The sequence below is a fragment of the Chiloscyllium plagiosum genome, unplaced genomic scaffold, assembly GCF_037043375.1.
Source record: "Chiloscyllium plagiosum isolate Xiang-an unplaced genomic scaffold, Cpla_swu_hap1 HiC_scaffold_1, whole genome shotgun sequence".
NCBI lineage: Eukaryota > Metazoa > Chordata > Chondrichthyes > Orectolobiformes > Hemiscylliidae > Chiloscyllium > Chiloscyllium plagiosum.
The window spans coordinates 87919293-87938481 of record NW_028270139.1 but is presented as its reverse complement, the minus strand read 5'-3'; the positions used below and the strand labels follow the sequence as shown (position 1 = coordinate 87938481).

At 41.8% G+C, this 19189-nt stretch overlaps 1 protein-coding gene across 3 annotated transcripts in view; it reads left to right on the top strand.

The window, feature by feature from the left end:
• Positions 1-13499: 13499 nt before the first annotated feature.
• The window catches only part of rnf180a (ring finger protein 180a), a 136073-nt gene continuing 130383 nt past the window's right edge, over positions 13500-19189 (top strand). For 2 of the 3 annotated variants that reach the window (XM_043689494.2, XM_043689501.2), the window contains exon 1: positions 13500-13621. The gene's annotated coding sequence lies outside the window, so the exon portion shown is untranslated. Of the gene's footprint in view, positions 13700-19189 lie in introns of all 3 variants that reach the window. The other variant, XM_087988665.1, reaches the window with a different exon arrangement.

Below are 19189 nucleotides of genomic sequence, written 5' to 3'. Positions count from 1 at the left end.
TAAAACCAAGATCATGCAAACAGCCATATTGCAATGCCACTTTCCTTCCTTCATCTACCTCACCTGACCAATCCTCCCCTAAAGTTCCCACTCCCCCCAACCCTGAATTCATATCTTTCTTGATTTTCTCACTTATGTTCCTTCATGTCCTCTCTGAATTCTTTTCGTCAGGAGTTCCAAATCCAATTCAACTGTCCACTCAACTTTCCCTCGCTACCTCCACATTCTCCAATATTTTTAATGGTTTTCTCTCCCTCTGTGTCTCCTTTCTTTAAATCTTCAGTCATTACCCTTGCCTTTAAAACAAAAGAATCCTCAGTCACAGTGTCCTTGCCAACTGACACTTTATGGAGAAAGTGTAGACAGATGCTGAGGAAGGAGATGTGGCTGTGGTAAACTGTCACTTTATCTCTATCACACTTGCCTTTCGAAGGTCATTGAACAGGTTGCCGCCTCCTACATTCATGTCCATCTTTTCTGGATTTCCAAATTTAAATCTTTTTGATCAGACTTCCACCCCTACCACATCAGCTCTGATCAAAGTCACAAATTACTTCCAATGTGACTGTGACAACTATAAAATATTTTCTCCTGATTCTTCAAGACCTGGCTGTAGCCTTTGACGTGGCTGACCCAACCATCCTTCTCCAATGCATTGCTATATTCATCCAGCCAAGTGAGACTGCTCTCACTGTGTTTCATTCTTAGCGAATCCTATCCTTCTCCTGTATAGCTACCCTGGTGTCTGCAGGGATTATATCTTGGGCCCCTCCTATTTTTCATCCATGCACTGCCTCTTAGCCACAGCATGCAAAAGCACTGCATTATTTTTCACGTTCTCTGGTGACACCTAGCTCCTCCTCACTAACACATCATTATTTAAAAAAGGTGGTAAGGACAAGCCAGGTAACTATAGACCTGTGAATCTGACATCAATGGTGGGCTGGCACTTGGAGGGAATCCTGAGGGACAGGGTGTACATGTATTTAGAAAGGCAAAGACTGATTAGGGATAGTCAACATGGCTTTGTGAATGGGAAATTATGTCTCATGAACTTGATTGAGTTTTTTGAAAAACTAACAAAGAGGATTGATGAGGGCAGAGCAGTGGACATGATCTATATGGACTTCAGTAAGGCATTTGACAAGGTTCCCCATGGGAGACTGGTTAGCAAGATTAGAGGATTAGCCATTTGGATACAGAACTGACTCGAAGGTAGAAGACAGAAGGTTGTGGGGAGGGTTGTTTTTCAGACTGGAGGCCTGTAACTAGTGATGTACCACAAGGATTGGTGCTGGGTCCTCTATTTTTTGTCAGTCACATAAATGACTTGGATGCGAGCATAAGAGGTACACTTAGTAAGTTTGTGGATGACACCAAAATTGGAGGTGTAGTGGACAGCGAAGAAAGTTACCTCAGATTACAACAGGATCCTGATCAGATGGGCCAATGAGCTGAGGAGTGGTAGATGGAGTTTAATTTAGATAAATGCAAGGTGCTGTTTGGGAAAATAAATCTTAGCAAGACTTATACACTTAATGGTAGGGTCCTAGGCAGTATTGCTGAACAAAGAGACCTTGGAGTACAGGTTCATAGCTCCTTGAAAGTAGAGTTGCAGGTAGATAGGATAGTGAAGAAGGCATTTGGTATGCTTTCCTTTATTGGTCAGAGCACTGAGTATAGGAGTTGGGAGGTCATGTTGCGGCTGTACAGGACGTTGGTTAGGCCATTTTTGAAATATTGTGTGCAATTCTGGTTTCCGTCCAACTGGAAGGATGCTGTGAAACTTGAATGGGTTCAGAAAAGATTATCAAGTATGTTGCCAGGGTTGGAGGATTTGAGACATAAGGAGAGGTTGAATAGGTTGAGGTTGTTTTCCCTGGAACATCAAAGCCTGTGGGGTGATCTTATAGACATTCATAAAATCATGAGGGGCATGGATAGGATAAATAGACAAAATCTTTTCCCTGAAGTGGGGGAGTCCATACCACAGGGCATAGGTTTAGAGTGAGAGGGACCTATAAAAGGGACCTAAGGGGTAACTTCTTCACATAGAGGGTGGTGCGTGTTTGGAATGAGCTACCAGAGGAAGTGGTGGAGGCTGTTACAATTGCAATACTTAAAAGGCAACCCTTCATATTCATACACTCATCCAAATGTCTTTTATATGTTGTAATTGTACCAGCCTCCACCAATTCCTCTGGCAGCTCATTCTATACACGCACCACCCTCTGCGTGAAAAAGTTGCCCCTTAGGTCCCTTTTAAATCTTTCCCCTCTTATCCTAAACCTATGTCCTCTAGTTCTGGACTTCCCCACTTCAGGGAAAATACCTTGCCAATTTATCCCACCCATTCCCCTCATGATTTTATAAACCTCTATAAGGTCACCCCTCAGCCTCCGATGCTCCAGTGAAAACAGCTCCAGCCTGTTCAGCCTCTCCCTGTAGCTCAAATCCTCCAACCCTGGCAACATCCTTGTAAATCTTTTCTGAACTCTTTCAGGTTTTGCAACATCTTGCACGTAATATTCCAAAAGTGGCCTAACCAATGTCCTATACAGCTGCAACATGACCACCCAACTCCTATACTCTTTATCTCTTTAGTTTTTTGAGTCAAAATTGAACTAAACGTTCCAGAGCTTGTAAATTAGCAAGGTTTCGGCACACTATAATTTTTCCATCCTCCTACAACTATAGCTAGTTATCTCTGGTTGGAAGTATTTCTGGAATATCTGGTTTGATCATGCAGCACTAGGTCATGTGATTCCTGGTCATGTGCCACTTTACCTGCATTTTGCAAATGTCACTGTTGTATCATGTCAAGGTTGGATCCCCTGCTGTTGAGCATAATGTTTTCCCTAGCATCTGCCATGGATGAAATGCCAAGAACCAGGAAGCAGGAGAAAAACACAAACTCGCACTACATGTGTGAATGTGAAGTGTGAACCTTATTTTCCTGCCAGGTTGCTAACAGTAGTACTGAGGAAATTTATTTTTCATTTCCTTTTCCCATTTCACTGCCTGGCAATGTGAGACACCTGGCAATCCTATTGATAAGGGTCCATGAAAATATCCCTGAACACTTATTCAATACTAAACTCCAAAATGCTCCCGACGCGATTTCATACACTTTTGTCCCTTTGGCCAATTTCTTATCCAAACAGGGCTTTTAATCTGACTATCTGTATTTTTAACTCAGCCAAATTTGTTGAAAAGTGTTAAAAGCAAAGAAATGTGAAGTAATTTGTTTCTTCAGGAGCAGAGAGTGAGGCAACCAGCTGAATTAGGTAACATGGTCAGAAGGTTGAAGTTTGTTAAGTTAAAAATGTTACAGGCATTTAATTATACTTGGTTCAGAGTTCAGAAGTCATACCTGACTCAAAACATTAACTCAGTTTCCCTCTCTATAGATTTTGCCAGAACTACTCAGTTTCTCCACCATTCTCTATACTCATTTCAGGGGTGACATGGTGGCTCAGTGGTTAGCACTGCTACCTCACTGTGCCAGGGATCCACGTTCAGTTCCACCCTCGGGCAACAGTCAGTGTGGAGTTTGCACACTCTCCCTGTGTCTGCATGGGTTTCCTCCGGGTGCTCCAATGTGATGCAGGACATCTAAATCTTTTATACGCAAGAGTGATAATAACAGAATAAAACCTCATCACTAATTACTTTAAGTATATCTACAACTTAACTTCATATGTTATTAAATACTCAATAATCACATTCACAATTTCTAATTTTCATTCACCCCTGCCCATGCAATATAAACTCCTATAATAGATTGCAAATGCAGTGCAAAATGTAACCATAGATTACAAACTCCATGGGAGAAATATTTTTAAAAATTTAAGTCTCAAGTGGTTTAAAATCTCCATTATATTAAAGATAAATATTAAACATCACTTAATAACCATGAAAAACCTTAAAACAACTGCAAGGCTTGACCATTGAGAATTAATATTTAGTTCAGTGATTTGAAGGTTCTCCAGGAAACCATATTCAAACAGAAAAATATTAAACCCCTAACAAAACACACCAATAAAACTCCTAAACAAGTTCTTTTATTCCCACATTTTCTCTTTTATGTCTCAACCTTGTATTTTGGTAAGAGTGAGAAATATGGCATGTTTAATTTTGGAATCAGCCACACAAGCTGCTGAAGATTTTTTCTATTTACTCATGGGACTTTGGCACCATTGTCTGGCCAACATTTATTGCCTGTTGCTAGATGCCCTTGAGAAGATGGTGATGAGCTGCCCTCTTTGAACCACTGATGAAGGGCTTTTGCCCGAAACATCGACACTCCTGCTCTTCAGATGCTGCCTGGCCTACTATGCTTTTTCAGCGCCACACTTTTCGACAAACACCAGCCAATGACCATCTCCAACAAGAAGAAAGTGAGGACTGCGAATGCTGGAGATCAGCGTCGAGAGTGTGGTGCTGGAAAAGCACAGTAAGTCAGGCAGCATCCAAGGAGCAGGAGAATCGACATTTCAGACATCAGCCCTTGATGAGGAATCACGATGATGATGAATTCCTGATGAAGGCTCCAAACCGTCAATTCTCCTGCTCCTTGGATGCTGCCTGACTTACTGTGCTTTTCCAGCACCACACTCTCGACTCTGATCTCCAGCATTCGCAGTCCTCACTTTCTTCATGTTGGAGATGGTCATTGGCTGGTGTTTGTCGAAAAGTGTGGCGCTGAAAAAGCATAGTAGGCCAGACAGCATCTGAAGAGCAGGAGTGTCGATGTTTCGGGCAAAAGCCCTTCATCAGTGGATGCTGTGCTTTTCCAGCATCACACTCTCACCTCCAACAAGAGGCAATCTAATCACTGCCCCTTGCCATTCAATGGTGTTACTATCACTGAATCCCCTACTGTTAACATCCTGGGGGGTTACCATTGATCAGAAACTCAACTGGACTCACCGCATAAACACAGTGGCTACAAGAGCAAGTCAGAGGTTAGGAATACTGCGGTGAGTAATTCATCTCCTGATTCCCCAAAGCCTATCCACCATCTACAAGGCACAAGTCAGGAGTGTGATGGAATGTTCCCCACTTGCCTGAATGGGTGCATCTTGAACAGCACTCAAGAAGATTGATTGGCCCTACATTCCACACATCCACTCTCTCCATCATTGATGCTTAGTAGCATCATCTACAAGATGAACTGCAGAAATTCACTGCGTAATGAGATAGTTGCTACGTTTGCTATTTACAACTGATCCAGATACACCTTTCTTTTTTTTACTTCTATCACTGTTTGTCCCTTTGACTTTGAATTATGAAATATTTTTGTCATTTAAACACTCCAGCCTTTCAGCAAATCAGAGACCTTCCCTTTTTGCTTTTCTTTCTCTTTCCTTTTTAATTTGCAAAATGCCTATTTCATTTCTACCTTTCTGCTGTTCTGATAAGTTTTCCCAAACCTGAAATATTAACTCTGTTTGGGTTTACACAGATGCTGCCTGGCTTGCTAAGTATTTTCGGTATTTTCCATTTTTCTTATATCTACTGTCTGAAGTCTGGATGGCAGACATTCACCAATTTGTTGAGCTGATTATGATCACACATTATCTCTACTTTGAACAAGTACTGGCCTTTGCATTTGTGGCAGTATATCCCAGTATTGATGTATGGTTAAACACAAAACCAATTTGATGCACTCAATGGAACTTTACACCATGAGATTCCCATTATTCTGGTTTAGCCACATCCACCTGCTTCTATCTGTGCTGAGAGACAATAAGGAAGAACTCTCTTCTAGCAGGAAGAGTTTCTTTCACCTTCTCCATTACAGCAGCATGAGATGGCAGCCTACATGTCAGAGTTTTCTGAGGCAATGTGGCATCATGAGTTGTCAACAGGAGTCCATTTAATTTACATGCACCACCATGCATGAGCTTCTCCATTGAAAGAAAAATTGCTGAACAATCATGAGTCTTCTAAGAATAGCACAAACAACAAAGTTAAGATTATCATTTGCGCTCACACCAAAATTCATTTATTTTGCTAGAAGCTATACACATTTATACAGAGACAAAAGGAAATTGTTCAGACATTGTGCCGTTTTTGAACTAAATAATAGCATGGGGGTCAATAACCCCCTGCTGCATTTGCCATAACAACAGCACAACCAATCAGAGCCGATTTGCCAACAATTCAGCGCCCTTTACTCATGCAGGACAAATTGTTTCTAAATTGTTGTTTGAGATTTGAGTCTTACATTTGATCTGATGAATATGTAATGCAAAGCTTTGAAAGCATCCTTCCTTTTTAAGCAACAACAATTCATGTTCCCACAAAACATATGGCATCATAAATAAGCTGAGGTCCATGGGAAAATAATAAAATAGCAGGAGTGATATTTGACACAGAAGAAAATGGTTGTTATTGTTGGGTCTAGTAATCACACCCACAAGTGCATCATTAATAAACTCTCAATATGACCATAAGATATAGGAGCAGATGTAGGCCATCAATCAATTGAGTCTGCCAACATCAGACACATATTCACTTTCTCTCCCCTGTCAGAGTTCCGCAAGGACCGTTCCCTTCGGTACATCGTGGTCCACTCTTCCTTCACACCCAACACACTGCCCTCACAGCCCTGTGGCATCTTCCTCTGCAACCTCAGAATGTATAACACCTGCCCATTTACCTCCTCCCTCCTCAGTATCCAAGAACTTGAACACACCTTACAAGTGAAGCAGCACTTTACCTGAATCTCATTCAATCTAATCTATTGCATTCACTGCTCACAATGTGATCTCCTCTACACTGGGGAAATGAAGCATAGACTGGGTGACTGCTTTGCACAACACCTACATTTTGCCTCCAAAATCAGCCTTGAGATTCCAATTGCCTACCACTTCAACACATCACCTTGTTCCCTGCCAACATCTCTGTCTCAGACTTGATGCAGTTCTCAGCGAAGCTCAGTACAAGCTGGACCTCATTTTCTGCTTGGGAATTCTACAGTCTTCTGGATTCAATATCAAGTTCAACAATTTTAATGATTGAGGACCTTTCTCCCATGTCCTTACCCCTACACCCACACACCAGGCCTTGTTATCATATGGTCTGCTAATACACACAACCCATTTTTAGCCACTAACAGTCCCCATTAGGAGCTATTCCTCTAGATTAGATTCCCTACAGTGTGGAAACAGGCCCTTCAGCCCAAAATGTCCACACTAACCCTCTGAAGAGTAACCCACCCAAACCCATCTCCCTCAGACTAATGCACCTAACACTATGGGCAACTCACCTAACTTGCACATCTTTGGACTGTGGGAGGAAACCCACGCAGACAGAGGGAGAATTTGCAAACTCCACACAGACAGTCACCCGAGGCTGGAATCAAACGTGGGTCCCTGACTCCACTGAGCCACCATGTCACCCATTCTTCAGCTGATCTTTATCCACTCCTTTGTCTGTCCAACTGTTCTCTCTCTTTGGGCTCTATCTCCACCTATCACATACTCTTTACCCCCTCCCCCAACCCTATCTTTTACATAAAAACAACATTTTCCTCGCTATCGTCAGTTCTGAGGAAGGATCTCTGGACCCGAAACGTTAACTCTGATTTCTCTTCACAGATGCTTCCAGACCTGCCGAGCTTTTCCAGCAATTTCTGTTTTTGTTTCTGATTTCCAGCATCTACCGTTCTTTTATTTCTTTTTTAGCCAATTGAGTCTGAACACCATTCAATAAGATTATGGATGATCTGATAATCCTCAGCTTCATTTTCTTGTCTTTTTCCAATAATCCTTGATTGCCTTACTGATGAGAAATCTGTCCATCTCACCCTTGAATACACTTAATGACCTAGCCTCTACAGCCATCACAGTAAAGAATTGCACAAAATCACCAGTCTCAGAGAAGAAATTCCTCTTCATCTCTGTCTTAAATGAGTAACAACCGTTTCTAAGATTATGCCCTCTGGTCTTAGACTCTTCTCTGTCATTAGGTCAGGATGGATCATGCACTGCCAATTTCAAAAAAAGATCAGCTCTATCCACACATGGTGCTAACAGAGCGGTCCAAGCTAGCTCACAGATAGACTTGGATAATATCCAGGCTTGAACTGCCAAGTGGCAAATAACATGTGTGCCACTTATACTGTTATATAATCAAACAGCATGGAAACAGACCCTTCAGTCCAACTCGTCCATATTGACCAAGTTTCCCAAAGTTGACTCTCATATCCCTTTTAAATCCTTCTCCTTTCACCTTAAAATTATACCCCTAGTTTTGAACTCCCCACCCTAGGGAAAAGACTTTTGCTATTCACCTTATCTATGCCCCTCATAATTTTATAAACCCCCTACACTCCCAGCCTATCCAGCCTCTACTTATAACTCTAACCTTTCAGTTGTGCCAACATCCTTGTAAATCTTTTCTGAACCCTCTCCAATTTAATAACATGCTTCCTATAGCAGGGTGATCAGAATGGTACACTGTACTCCAAAAGTGGCCTCACAATGTTCTGTACAACCTCAACATGATGTCCCAACTCCAATACTCATTGGTCTGAACAATGAAGATAAGCGTGCTTCTTAACCACCCAGTCTACCTGGAACACAATTTTCAAAGAACTATGTGCCTGAACTCCTTGGGCTCTCTGATCAACAACACTAGCCAGGGCCCGACCATTAACTGCATCAATCCTGCCCTTGTTTGTTTTACCAAAAGGCAATACCTCTTATTTATCCAAATCAAACTCGATCTGCCCCTCCTCGACCCATTGGCCCAATTGATCAAGGTCCCTTTGTAATCTTAGATAACCTTCTTCACTGTTGACAATACTCCCAATTCTTGTGTCATCTGCAAACTTACTAAGTGTGCATCCTATATTCTCATCAAAATCGTTTATATAAATGACAAGCAACATGGACCCACCATTGATCCTTTCAGTAATATAATTGGCCACAGGCCTCCAGCCTGAAAACAACCCTCCACCGCCACTCTCTGTCTGCTACCATCAAGCCAATTTTGTATCCAGTTGGCTAACTCTCCCTGAATCCCATGTGATCTAATTTTACCAATTAGCTTACCATGCGGAACCTTGTCAAAGGCTTTACTAAAGTTCATGCAGACAATTTGTACCACTCCAACACTATCATTGTTTACAGTTATATCCTCAAAAAACTCAATCAAGTTTGCGAGACATGCTGTTCCTCACACAAAGCCATGTTGACTATCCCTAATCAGTCCTTGCCTTTCCAAATACATTGAAATCCTCTCTCTCAGAAACACCTCTGACAACTGATGTCAGACTGACCATGTGAACCAGGTAATGACAATCAATAACCATAGAATCCCTACAGTGTGGAAACAGGCCTATTGGCCCAACAAGTCCATACCGACCCTCTGAACAGAATGCCACCCAGACCCTATCGCTATAACCCTGCATTATTCCCATGGTTAATGCAAGTAATCTACATATTGCTGAATAGTATGGACAATTTATCATAGCAATCCACCTAACCTGCACACCTTTGGACTGTGGGAGGAAACTGGAGTACCTGGCGGAAACCCACACAGACATGGGGAGAATGTGCAGACTCCACACAGGCAATTGCCCGAGGCTGGAATCAAACCCAGGTCCCTGGTGTTATGAGGGAGCAGTGCTAACCACTGAGCACCGCACTGTCCAATAGCGAGAAAAGGGACAAGCACCTCCGTCTAACTTTCAATGGCCTCAACATTCCCAGTCTTTCACTGATGGCATCTTATGGCTTACTACTCTTTAGCTGCCTACTGGACCAGGGTGTCAAATTAGTACCTACAAGACTGCAAGGCAGAGTTTGCAAATTCTATATTTATGGTTTATCTCCTGACCCCCTCAAAGCTTTTCCACAATTGGCAATGTTTTACATAATTGGCAACACAATTGCAGTGAAAATTAAGAATCTATTCACTCTCCAGGTCAAAGCCTCTGCCGTGGTATCTCAATATTTCTCCCCACTATCAAGGTGACTGCACCATGTATGCATTCAGGCTCAACTTCAGCAATTCACCAAGTTTAATTGGACAGAACCTCTCACTGCTACTCCAAAGTTAACTAGGTATGCTCCAAAATTGATTATCTTCAGATTAGCTCAGAGATCCTAAAACTAGTGGTCAAGACAAACTGATTATTTTGATCTCTAAGTGTTTTGTTCTGTATAAAGATTTATGATCTGCAAGCTATTGCCTCAAGGGGGCGCCTAAATACTGTTATATTGCAGGAACTAGAGCCTGTTAAATCGCTGCAGGACTGGCCTGGCCGAGTTTCAATGTGAGAAACATGCCTCAGATAATGGATCAAAGATTCAACAATTAAGATTTTTTTTTCTTTAAAAATTGGAAACAGTTTATTGAACCCTAGACAAAGAGAATTGTTGCAATGCATTTTGAGGAACCCTAACAGTCCACAAAGTGGTGATAAGCAAAAAAGGGCACTTGGATTTTGCGTTTCACCAACACACAAATTAAAACTGAAGCACATAACATACCGTTGTCTAAATAATTGTCCTTGTATAAACTGTTTTTGGTAAGAGTTATTGCTTAGATGAACAGTTTGCCAATCTTTTTTAACATAGCACAGGTTTGCAAAATTACAAAAGGTGTGGACAAAGTAGATCATAAGAATCTCTTCCCCATTGCAGACATGTCTAAAATCAGAGGGCATAAGTTTAAGGTGAGGGTTTACAGCAGATATGAGAAGGACCTTTTGACCCAGAGGGTGATAGATATGTAGAATGTGATGCCATAATGGAGACAGAGACTCTTATAACCAGGCCACAGGAGGCTATGGACCAGGTGCAGGTGAATGGGATTAGTGTAGTTTAGTGTTTGTTAGTTGGCATAGACATGATGGGCTGAAAGGCCTGCTCCTATGTTGTATGACTCTATAACTCTAGCAGTGAAAAAAAAGGCCACTGTCATTTTAAATGTGATGAAAGGACAAAAAAAATGGAACAAGTGGCAGTCATGTTTGTAACATGAGTCACAAAGTTAATAGAGAATTCTGGTACAAAATCCAAACTATCAGCAAAAGAGACTAGCAAAATCTCTCCACAACAAATTGACTTATTCCAGTATAATAAAAGAAAAATACTGCAGATGCTGGAAATTTGAAATAAAATTTAACAGAAGATGCTGGTGAAACTCAGCAGGACTGGCAGCATCTCTGGACACAGACAATCATATTGGAGCTGCCAAGCCTTTTGCAGCATTTTATGACCTTAATCCAACATGTTTCATCCTAAAAGTTAGGAGTTATATTGATGCAATTCAGTTGGAGTGAATTTCCTTGATGCACCCCTTACCATAACTTTGGTGGAACCACAGAGCCAGAATTTGCAGGGGCAGGTCATAGAGCCATAGAGACGTACAACACTGTGTGGAATTAACTGCCAAAGTAAGTGTTGGAGGCTAGTGCAATTACAACATTTAAAAGGCTTCTGGATAAGTATATGAATAGAAAGGGTTGAGAGGGATATGGGCCAGGTGCTGGCAGGTGGGACTAGATTGGGTTGGGATATCTGGTTGGCATGGACAAGTTGGACCAAAGCTTCTTTTTCCGTAATCTAATGTCATCTATCATTAGTGATGCTTGCCCACTGCACCTTCTAGTTCAGAACATCTCTGCCCACAAAGTTGATGAAAGTGCTTCTACGTAAGTTATATATGAAATGTTTTTCTAGGTTTGACAAAAGGTCAGTTAGACTCAAAACGTCAGCTCTCCTACAGATGCTGCCAGACCTGCTGAGATTTTCCAGCGTTTTTTCTTTTGGATAGTTGGATAGTCCCTTGTTACTGGTGCTAAAGAGGTAGATTGTCTGTCTTTAACATTATATCCTCAGAAGATTACTTTTAGCCCTTGGACCAATCAAAGTATTTTCATGAGAGTATTAGGCTGATTCCATGAACTGAAAAATGTGTTGCTGGACAGGCGCAGCAGGTCAGGCTGCATCCAAGGAGCAGGAGAATTGACGTTTCGGGCATAAACCCTTTCTGAACAAGGGCTTATGCCCGAAACGTCGATTCGCCTGCTCCTTGGACGCTGCCTGACCTGCTGTGTTTTTCCAGCAACACATTTTTCAGCTCTGATCTCCAGCATCTGCAGTCCTCACTTTCTCCTGATTCCATGAACTGACTTATACAAGGAATGCTTGCAAAGAAATCAGCCTGTGATATTCTGCGGGATTAGTGAATGATAGATTTATCAGGACACATCTGATGAGCTAGATACTTTGCATTTATTTGTCATCCTGAGTTTGATGCTACAGTCTGATACTATTCCACAGAGGTCAGATTTTAGCCAAAGAAGGGAGATTTTCCAGTTTGGCGGATCCACTTTGATAAAACATTTCAGGAAATGGTGAGGGGAAGTGGGAATGCAGATTGGAGTCAGGTCTGTGAGACCATTAAGCAGTGCAGAAGAAAAGGGTCTAATGAAGAAAAAGAAGTCAGCTGGAAAATAAACTTGAAATGCTTCAGTTTAACAAGCTTATTATGAAACAGGTTTCTTGCAGTTTATTTGAAGGTTGGAGCACTTGGCATCCTGTCACCATCAATACCAGCTGTAAAAATAGAACAATATAAATAATTATCCTTTTGTTTCTTTCCCTTTATGTTTAGATGTTTTTAAACTATTTTTGTTTAAATTGTATGCTATCATTGATGGCATAGGTGTAGAAAACTTTCTAAATCTTGTCTGATGAATCCTTAAGAAATAAAAATTGTCAGTGGCTTCTAATTTATTGAAATTCACACTTCTCCCAACATTTTTTTCTTGTTTCCACAGTAAAAGTCCAAAAGCAAGACTGACTCCCTGATAAGTGAAGTATGGTCTTGAGTGTGAAGTACTCTGAAATGACATGATTTAGAGGAATACTTGATCTTTTCATTGTCTCTGGATTCCACAGAGATGGAAATAAAGTTAGGAATTGTGGAAACTGTGCTGACAATCCTATGGATGAGGACTGAATATTCCTGCCAGTTGATATACTGCTTATCCTAATTCAGAATGAATGATATCGATAAGAAATATAAGGAGAAACTAAATTATGCGGCAGAATAGACAGCACTCATTTTAAACTGATCGCTAACAAAATTCAGAAGCAATATGACTTAAAGCATAGGGATTAGGAAGGGGAAAATATAGAGTCAAGGGGGTAATGCGAGTGGAGAATCGAGCACAGGTAAAGGGGGGAGCTGGAGCGAGGAGGAGAAATGGTTAAAGGAGGAAAGGTCTGGAGAGAAGTGGGGCAGGGATCAAAGGAAGTACAAAATGAAAAGAGGGTGAGTAGAAGGGAGTGAAAGAGAGAGAGGAGGGTGGAACGGGGAAAGGATGGGGACAGAGCATGAAGGATAGACTGGGTGGTGGGGAGAGAGAGTGGGGAGGAGGGCAGAAGGTGTGTCTCAGTGTCGGCGCCCGGAAGCTGTTCGGGGACCTTTCACGGATCATTTCCCGGAGCAGCTAGAGCTGATCCCGGACCGGGATGGGGTCGCTGGCGGAGCCGCAGTATGTTCTGGCTGTGTGCGGGGAATCCTATGCTCCTGATGTGAAACAAAGTTTTACACAAATTCGAATGAGGAGACTAGAGCTCGGATCCATGAGGTGAATGTTAATATTTAGCTTGAATCAAACTTGAATCAAAAGATTTGAAACATTTTACTTCAAAGGCGCTAGATCAATGTAAGTTGTGGGTTTATTTGATGTTGGTTCTTACTGCACCTTTTAAACTTTCTGCAGTGTCCCCCCCCAAACACACACACACACACACACAGACCCTTGCTGCGGTCCATTCTGGCCTAATGTTTCCAGGCGATGTCTTCTCATGACCGTCACCCTCACCGGAGCCGCTTTCTTTTACCAATTTATTTCCATCTGTTTAAACCTGTGCTCCTCTGGAACATCTGTGTAGTGCCCCTACAAGAGACTGTGGGGCATACTCATATTAAATGCATTACTTACAGCTGCAATCTGCTATCAGAGGACCTGAGAGAATCTCAAGCTAAAATGATGAGGCACCGTACCATTTCAGCATTTAAAAGGTATCTGGATGGTTATACAAATGCTGGCAAAGAGGACGAGATTTATCTAGGATATCTGATCGACGTGGATGAGTTGGACCAAAATATCTGTTTCTGCACTGTACATCTCTATTTTATCTTAAGGCCAAATAGCACATTTACAGTTTGTTTTTTATTAATTCGTGAGACAGGATATGGGCATTGCTGGCTGGCCAGGATTTATTACCCAATCCTAGTCCCTTGAGAAGGTGGTGGTGAACTGCATTCTTGAACCGCTGCAACCTACCTGCTTTAGGTTAACACACAATGCCCCTGCAGAGGCAATTCTAAGATTTTATACCAGTGACAGTAAAGAAATGCGATATGTTTCCAAGTCAGAATGGTGAAGGGCTTGGAGGGGATCTTGCAGGTGGCGGTGTTCCCATGTATCTGCTGCCCTGGTCCTTCTAGATGGAAGTGGCCATGGGTTTGAAAGGTACTGTGTGAAAAGCTTTGGTGAATTTCTGCAGTACATTTTGTAGTTGGTATACACTGTTGCTACTGTGTTGGTGGTGGAGTGAGTGGATGTGATGCCAAACAAGTTGCTTTGTCCTGGAGCTGCACCTATTGCATTCCTGAGTTGTCCCTTGTAATGGTGGACAAGCTTTGGGGAGTCAGGAGGTGAGTTATTACTGTATGATTCCTAACCTCTGACTTGTTTTTGTAGCCATGGTATTCATATGGGCTAGATTATGTTCTGGTCAGTGATAACCCCAAGATGTTAGTAGTGGGAGTCCCAGTGATAGTAATGCTATCACTGTTAAGGAGCAATGGTCAGATGCTGTCTTGTTGGATATGGTCATTTTCTGGCACTTGTGTGGTGCACATGTTACTTATAAGATAGTGAGGGCTGCAGATGCTGGAAAGTCAGTGTCAATAAAGTGTGGAGCTTGAAAAAGCAGCATCAGATGAACAGGGGAGTCGACGTTTTAGGTTGGAGCCTTTCGTCAGGATTGGGGACCCAAGATTTCTATCAACACATGATTAGATTAGATTAGATTACTTACAGTGTGGAAACAGGCCCTTCGGCCCAACAAGTCCACACCGACCCGCCGAAGCGCAACCCACCCATACCCCTACATTTACCCCTTTAACCTAACACTACGGGCAATTTAGCATGGCCAATTCACCTGACCCGCACATCTTTGGACTGTGGGAGGAAACCGGAGCACCCGGAGGAAACCCACGCAGACACGGGGAGAATGTGCAAACTCCACACAGTCAGTCGCCTGAGTCGGGAATTGAACCCGGGTCTCTGGCGCTGTGAGGCAGCAATGCTAACCACTGTGCCACCGTGCCGCCCACAGCATGTTACTAATCACTTGCCGTTACTAATCACTTCTTATCTCAAATCTGGCTATTGTCCAGATCTTACTGAAGAAGTACATTGATTAAACCTGAAGAGAGAAATAATAACAGGCATAAAAAGCATCAGAGCTGAGGGGCAGGTTATAGTATATGGTCTAAGTTAGGGTTTATTGTCACATATATCAATGTATTGTGAAAAGCTTTGTTTATCAGCAGTACAGGCAGATCATAGTAAGTGAGAATATACAGGTCAAAAGACTTAGAAAAGGTATACAAGTTACATTGCACAGGGCCTGTGCTAGGTGAGATCAACGTTAGCAAGATCAGCATTATTTGAGGCTGGAGAGTCCATTCATCAATCTAATAACAGCCGGGAAAGAAGCTGTTCCTGAACCTGCTGGTGTGTGCGTTCAGGCTTCTGTATCTTCTGCCTGATAGAAGAGGTTGTAGGAGATCATTACTGAGGTGTGATGGGTCTTTGATGATGATGGAACCCTTTCCACGGCGTGTAAATGGAGTCCATGGATGGAAGATTGGCCTCTGTGATGGCCTGGGCTGTGCACACCACCTGTGTGGACTGCAAATGTCAGAATCAACAAAATGTGGTGCTGGAAAAAGCACAGCAGGTCAGGCAGCATGTGAGGAGAAGAAAGTTGATGTTTTGGGCATAACCTTTCATCAGGGCACTGTATGATGCTGTATGTTCAGTAAATAGCTGAAATACTGCTGTGGTCATTTCTTTAGTGTATGTAGACCTCTATCTAACACAGGACCAATTAGTAAGACATAAGTAATATCAGGAAATCCAAAGTTATTTGGGTTTTTGAAATGTAATGCTTGCTGCATTTACGTAAGACCCCTATTTAATGGCTGCCTTTCCAAAATATTTCAGTGAGTAGGATTTTGGTTAAGCAGGTCTGGCAGCATCAATGGTGAGAAAACCCACATAATATTTTGAGTCCAGTAACCCTTTTTCAGAACTGATAAAAAAGATAAATACAGCTTTTTCCCAGATGCTATCAGTTCTGAAGAATGGCAAAACATTTACTCTATTTTCTCTCCACAGATACTGCCAGACCTGCTGAGTTTTCCAACAATTTCTGTTTTTGTTTCAGATTTCCATCATCTGCAGTGCTCCTTTTCATTTGAGGACTTTCATCAATTTTTTTTGAAGCCATCTTGCTAGAATGATAATGTTTGTCATTTTATATTTAAAACATTCATGCTTTTTTTAACCTTGAAATGCTATCTATTTTTGCATTTTTAAAAAAATTACTCAGTGTTTGACAGACTGATGTGATTGTATTTAATTTCCCTTGTTCGTGATTGAACAATGCATTTTTGATAGATACAGTTCAAGAAACTCTTTGTTCATTATATTATGTACAATGACTGTTCAGAAGAAGATCAGAAACACCAATTGTCTGATAATTTTTTTTTCCACTTTTCTAAGGAGTGCGCTTTTAGTATGGTAATAAACTAGGTTCTAATTCATTTAAATCTGTGGACTCATGATTGCAATCCTTTCAAGAGTAGAAATAGTTTCTCCCTTTCACCTCTGCCTGAGCCCTCATGATTCTGAATGCCTCTATTACATCTCCTATCAGGTGCCTTTCCTCAGAGGAAAATAGTCCTAACATCTCCCATCTGTTTTCCTGGATTGTGGGAAGAAACCGGACCTCCCATAGCAAATCCACGCAGACACGGGGAGAATGTGCAGACAGCTGTCCAAGGCTGGATTCAAACTCAGGTCCTTTTTAAATCTTTCCCCTCTCACCTTATACCTATGTCCTCTGTTTTGGACTCCCCTTCCCTCGGAAAAAAGTCTCGGCTATTCATCTTATCCGTAGCCCTCATGATTTTATAAACCTCTATTCAGCTTCTACCTATAATTCAAACCCTCCAGTCCCAGCAACATCATGCTAGTGTTTTCTGTACCCTCTGAAGTTTAACAATATCCTCCCTATGGAAGGGTGACCAGAATTGTACGCAGTATTTCAAATGTGGCCTCACCAATGTCCTGTACTGCCACAACATGACCTCTCAACCATATTCAATGCACTGTCCAATAAGGATAAACATACCAAGCACCTTCAGCACTCTGTTTACCTGCCATTCCACTTTCAAGACCGAGGCGTATGAACCTGTACCCCTTGGTCTCCTTGTTCGGCAACACTCTCCAGGACCCTACTCTGGTTTGCTTTATCAAAATGCAACACCTCCCATTTATCCAAATTAAATTAAACCTGCCAATTCTTTGGTCTATTGGCCCAATTGAAGAAGACCCCTTCATAATCTTAGATAGCCTTCTTCACTGTCGATAAAACCACCAAGTTTGGTGTCAACCGCAAGCTTACTCACCATGCCTCCTAAATTCTCATCCAAATCGTTTATATAAATGACCAACAATAGCAGACTGTGGAACATCACTGGTCACAGGCCTCCAGTCTGGAAAACAACCCTTCACCACCACCTTCTGTTTCCTTCCTCCAAGCCAAACTTGTATGCAATTGGCTAGCTGTTCCTGGATCCCAGATGATCTAACCTTGCTAACCAGTCTACCATGCGGAACCTTGTCGACTGCTATGCTGAAGTCCATATAGACAGCACCTACTGCTCTGCCTTCATCGATCTTCTTTGTCACCTCTTCAAAAGTGAAGTGTTGTAGGATTTTTTTTTACGTTCACTTGGCCAGATATCCAGGATTTTTTTACTATTCAAATGGTGGGGCATGCGAGTTGCTGACTGGTCAGCATTTATTGCTCATCCCTTATTGCTCTTAAGAAGGTGGTTGTGAACTGCTGCCTTGAACCGCTACAGTTCACCTGCTGTGAGTTGACTTACAAAGCCCTTAGGGAGTGAATTCCAGGATATTGATCCAGTGACAGTGAAGGAGCATTGATATATTTCCAAGTCAGGATGGTGAGTGGCTTGGAGGGGAGCTTCCAGGTGTTCTCGTGCATTTGATGCTGTTGTCCTTCTGTTTTGGATTGCTGTTAACATGAGCTCCACTGTTACACAAAGCATGGTAAAACTATAAACAAAAACAACCAACAATTGGGTGAAGAAAAGAAAATTCTCATATTGTGACTGTTTTTTAATTGTTGGTAGTTGCTTCCAAAATCTCATCTCTTAGGGGATTGCATGTTAATGAAATGTAAATGGCTCATTCAAAATTGCTTGAAGACCATATTTTGCCTGAAATTAGCAAAGCCTTTTAAGTTACTAATTGCAGGGTAAGTATTTATTGAGCTGCCCAAAATAGTTTCTGCTCTTAATATGTTATAAGTGACGTCTTTGTAATTGACACATGGTAATGGCAAATGGTTTATGCCATCTGTCCAGAGCTGCTGCCCTGCTAAGCATGGACAGTTTAAGTGGTAGGGATTGTAATGGATAGCAGTGATCATTAAACAGGAATGTGATATGTCCCATCATTGCATGGTTATTTTGGTTTGATTGACACTTCTCTATCCAGAAGCCTGCTAATTCTCCAGGCTATTGATCCTTCTTTCAATCACTTGTATTTTCATTTCCCTATTCTGCTTGAAGAATTTGCAAGCTGGTAATCGCTTCCTATAGAGAATCATTGAACTACTCAGGAAAAGACTCCTAGAATGCAAATATTTTTATTTCACAAAACACTTAAATTTACAAAGTGGGGAGTAGTGGATATCTTGGGAAGTTTTGGCTGGTGTGCACAGGAAAGGGAAGAAAGTGATAGCAAAGAGGACCATGAGCTTTTTGCACTTATTTATTTGAAGGTGCAAAAGTCTATCTATGTAATATCGTAATGATTGCTAAT